The sequence below is a fragment of the Mobula birostris genome, chromosome 4 (genome assembly GCF_030028105.1).
Source record: "Mobula birostris isolate sMobBir1 chromosome 4, sMobBir1.hap1, whole genome shotgun sequence".
In the NCBI taxonomy this organism is placed as follows: domain Eukaryota; kingdom Metazoa; phylum Chordata; class Chondrichthyes; order Myliobatiformes; family Myliobatidae; genus Mobula; species Mobula birostris.
Window position 1 is genome coordinate 74,529,826 of NC_092373.1, and position 5,369 is coordinate 74,535,194.

Consider the following 5,369-nt stretch of genomic DNA (forward strand, 5'->3'; position numbering starts at 1 on the left):
TGCAGACCATTGTGATGTGTATTTTAGAAAAGAAAAATGGGTCATGAATCCTTGCAAACAGAACAGCTGATTTAGAAAAATCATAAAATCATTATGCAGAAGACAAATTTTTTTTAAGTTCATGTTCTCTGCAACAAATCTAACAGCAGTAAAAATTTGACATTGAAGATCAATACATTGGCACATTTCAAAAGCCGTGTAGGATCCAACCTGCTTCCTATCCTTGATCCCAAGTCGCTTTACAGGTGCATTAACTTGTTGCAGTTCTGAACTTTCACCAACCTCAACATCTCAATTCCATGGTTGTTTCATAAGCAAATTGAGATGTGAGTGGTGTTCAGATTAGAAGAAAGCACCCTGACATCCTGACCCTGACACTCAAAGGCAGCTCCAGCTGCTTCATTGTTCCTCAATATCTTGGATAATGAGATATGTTCCAAAAAGTACTGTCAAAGAAATGATTCTGTTTAAAGTGATGAATACTCAAAACATCAAATTACTGTTAATTATTTTAGCTGAGGTGGCAACCTAATTGATAAATCTGACTGTAATAAATGTAGAGCTTTAAGATGAATTACAGGTTAGATGTAGCACCTTCCTGTACTGCTCATTCACTGCCCTATATGTTATTGTAGAATCTATTTTTGGGAAATCGATTTCGTGAACCTAATTAACTACATTCATTGGAGTAGATGGAAACTGATAAAGTAGAGAAAATCTGCCGATGCTGGAAATCTGAACAACACACACAAAATGCTGGAGGAACTCTGCAGACCAGACAGCATCTATGGAAAAAAGTACAGTCAACGTTTTGGGCCGAAACTGATAAATGTTTTTCAATGTCAGGAAACAATTTTACAGAATTGAAATAAAAGCAGAAAACAGAATGCCAAATATTGAAAGGACCAGGCAACATTTCTGGAGAAGGTGGAACCCATGAGAAAGGAGATTTAGCGATTTTCAAACAGATAGGAATGGAGGCTTGATTATTGCAATCTGTTAAAGATTTCCTTGCTGGCTGTGGTGAAAGGGAGTGCAGTGACGAAGTCAGTATTTCAGAGACCTTCATGCAGTCAATCCCTCCCCCACAAACAACTCCCAAATGATCAGGCAACACTGGCAGAGCAGGTGAACTTTGACCTGTATAGCTTTGCTTTCTAATTGCATGAGCAGCTTTACTGTCAGTGCAAGGCCATAGTGCCCATAATGGTTGGTTTAGCCCCAGCTCATGCTCAGAACTCACAGGTGAAGGTATTGTGAGCTGGGAGATCCAGGCTGGACCATGGTCTGCTCATGTGTAAGCACAGTCTATGAGAACACAGGAATAGACCTGCCCAGGACAATGTTGGCCAGCATCCCACAGAAGGGAGAGAGCAGCACAAACACAAGAAATAATTTGTCCTCAGTGAGGGGTGCAGTTTGAACGATGAACTGTTATTGGCACAAGATCTCTTGCAGTATCTTGTATGGGTAAAGGTAATTCTGCATGATAAAATCAAAACTTTGGATTTCTATAATTACACGTAACAATAAAAAACACAGACAAAGATTTTTTTAGCTTGATTGCAAGCTCCTTGAATTAATTTACAACATAAAAAAAAATTAAATGCAAGGAATAAAGTCCCTTAGAAGTGGAGCAGAGATAAAAAGAACCAGCATCTCAAAACCCTCACCCAGTCACCAAGGAAGTGAACAGGTTGGTGGGAATACTGACTAAGTCAGATCTGTGGTTCCAGATTTGGTTAAAAGCGATGCAGAGTTTACGAGGCAATAATTAGATAACTGTCTGACACCTTCATTGCTGCCTCAGAGATGGAAAAGAATACCTGGTTATCAAGGCTAAAACATGATTAATTTTCAAAATTAAATAAGGAATTTGTAATTGATGTAAAAACATTAGTTATGATGCACTACTAACACAGAGAAAAACAAACAATTTTCTTTATAAAATGTTGGTGTGATTTTTTAAAATTAAAATTTTTAAAAATTATATTTTTGAAAATATAAAATATTAGTGTTAATTATATTAACAGCATTATTACCTTGACATTTCACCTACTTAATCAAAGTAACAGGTGTGGTGTAGTTCACCATTGAAACTGCAGAGTACATACTAACTGGATTCACCACAAAAAAAATGAAGTTTTATTCAGCTCTTCAAAGCAGATTGATATCTGGGAAGAACTAGCTGAAGTAAGGCTGAATAGAATGAGCTTTTATTCAGCTCATATCAAATGGTGAAAGGCAAAGGCTTTGACAGAGTGGATGTGGAGAGGATGTTTCCTATGGTGGGAGAGCCTAAGACCAGAGGACACCGCCTCAGAATAGAGGGGTGTCCATTTAGAATGAAGGTGAAGAGGAATTTCTTTCGCCAGAGAGTGGTGAATCTGTGCATTTTTTTTTGCCACAGGCATCTGTGGAGGCCAAGTCTTTATGTACATTTAAGTCAGATTCAATGAAGGTAAAATCTTGATTGGTCACGGCATGAAGGGATACTGGGAGAAGGCAAGAGATTAGGGCTGAGAGGAAAATGGGATCAGCCAGGATGAAATGGTGGAGCAGACTCAATGGGCCATATGGCCTAATTCTACTCCTATATCTTTTGGTCTTATGGTCTTACCATGGCCAATTCTGGGTTTTGGAACAGGGAAAAAAGGCTCCTATCATGGATAAGAGGGGTAAACCTGAATGTATTTGGGTAGACTGTCTTAAACCGGCCCACCAAGGTTTGGAGAACACAAAATAATCTGCAGGTGCTGGGATCAAAGCAACACCTCATATACCATCTAGGTAGTCTCCAGCCCCTTGGTATGAACATAGAATTCTCCAGCTTCCGGTAATTCCCTCCCCCTCCCTTCCTCTATCCCTATTTCACTCTGCCCCCTCCCCCAGTTGCCTATCACCTCCCTCATGGTTCCGCCTCCTTCTACTACCCATTGTTTTCCCCTATTCCTTCTTCACCTTTCCTGCATATCACCTCCTTGCTTCCCCTCCCCCACCCCTTTGTCTTTCAAATTACTGGTTTTTCAACTGAACCTACCAGCCTTCTCCTTCCCACCCTCCCCCACTTTCTTTATAGGGCCTCTGCCCCTTCCCTCTTCAGTCCTGACGAAGGGTTCCTGTCACACTGGCGGGGGCATGGGGAGCAAGGGTGGACTCAAATGCAAGACACATCTTGTGAGGTTACTTAGATTTAGTTTATTGTTCAATACCAGGAGAGCAAGGCAGGAGAAGGAAATAGCGAACTGGACAAGGACTCAGGACTACGACTAGGCTGGGACCAAGGGTCTGGGCTTGGACTCAGAATTGGCTTCCAGAACTAGAGGAAACATGAAGAGGCTAGGGTATGGACTCCGAGCCCAAGACTGGGCAAAGACCCAGTACCTGGGTCTTGCCTCGGGCTCAGACCCCAGAACCAGGCATGGACATGACATGGGCTAGGGAGAGGAGGAACATGGAAAACAGAGCCTCGGTCTCGGGAGAGCAGGTACATGGAACCATGGACACATGCACAGAATACAGAGTCGGGACCCCTCCTTGGGTACAGGACATAGGGCATACCCTCCGTGGGAAAACGGCAAGACGGCCTGACTTACCCCACGGAGGCGAGGACAAGACAGGACAAGACAAGACAAGACCAACACCAATGAACACCAGACAGTACCTATCTAGCTCCGGTGATGGAACTAGACTGAAGTGCAGGTGGGGGCTGCAGACGAGGGCTAGAGGCGAGAGGGGCAGAGAAGGGATTCAGACAAGGGGGTAGGACAGAAATCACAGACCGCCAGGGCCAGGACTTGACTCAGAACTGGGGAGCCACCAGGGCCAGGACTTGACTCAGAACTGGGGAGCCGCCAGGGCCAGGACTTGACTTCGTGCTTGAATGCCGCTAGGAACAGGACTTGACTTGGTGCTTGAATGCCACCAGAGCCAGGACTTGACTTGGTGCTAGAATGCCGCCGGAGCCAGGACTTGACTTGGAGCCTCAGGGTAGTGGCGAGCTCTCAACTCGGCCCAGGAACAGTAGACAGCGGTTCTTGATTCCCTCCGCCGGGTTAACTGACGGACCCACCTCGGTGAGGAAACTTTGCAGGCTCGCTTTGGCGAGGTAACTGGACAGGGTTGCTCCAGTGAGGAAAAGGCAAATTACTGGCACTCGCTTCGGCAGAGACTAGGTTTGCTCCGTCCAGATGACATCGGCACGCCGTACCATAGATGACTTTGCAGACGCTCCCGCGCCGAACGGCTGAAAGCCAGAGACTATAAACTACCGTTTCAGCTGAGTGTTAATTGCCTCTAATCACCAAAGTCGAGGGACATGGGAAAACAGAGAATCAACGGTCTGGTTCGTAACATAAACAAGGTAAGTTTAAAGGGACCCCGATCCAGACCATGACAGTTCCAGCCCGAAACATCAACTCATTTTTTCCACAGATGCTGCCCGACCTGCTGAGTTCCTCCAGTGTGTTCTAAGATTTGGAGAATTCTGTTACCATACCCCTGCTGTCACGATATGACCAGGACAAATGGGGAAACTTGTCAAATGCCTTACTAAAATCCATATACACCACATCCACTGCTCTATCTTCATTAATTTGCTTTGTCACGTTCTCAAAGCATTCAGTCAGGTTTATGAGTTTCAACTTGCTCCATCACAAGGCATGCTAACTATCTCTAATCAGACTCTACTTCTCTTAATGCTCATAATTCTGTATCTAAAAATATTCTCCAATGGTTTGCCAACCACTGGTGTAAGACTCACTGGTTTATAATTCCCAGGGTTATCCCTCTGTCCTTTCATGAACAAACTGATAGTCAGGAATGGTGTCAGTGTCCGTAGTTTTAATGAAAGAGTGAAGTTTCCTCAGGCAGGTGCTGAGACGCTTTATCTTCTGAAAACACTTCAGTTCATTCGGTTCAGTTCACCTAGCTATAAGAAGCGTCTCACTGAACTGGAAAGTTTAAAGAATGAAATTTCACAAGGATATTACTGGGACTGGAGGGCTTGAGTTACACGGACTGAGTGGATAGACGGGTATTTTCTCCCAGAGAGAGGAGTTTAATGTGGATAAAATCATGAGTAGAACCAACAGAGTAGCATCGCTCTATTGTATCACTAGATGGCATTGATGTAAGGTAAGATGGGAAAGTTTTAAAAGGAATTTGAGCGACAATAGAGGGTGGTGGGTCTATCAAATGTGCTGTTGGGGAAATAGTTATGGTGGGTATAATTACAATGTATAAAAGAAATTGAGACGTACCTGATTGGAACGGTTAATGGGGATATCAGGCAAATGTTGAAAGATGGGAGTAGCACAGGGGATTTCCACGGAAGAGCAGAGTAAATGAGTGTTTGAAATGAACACGTG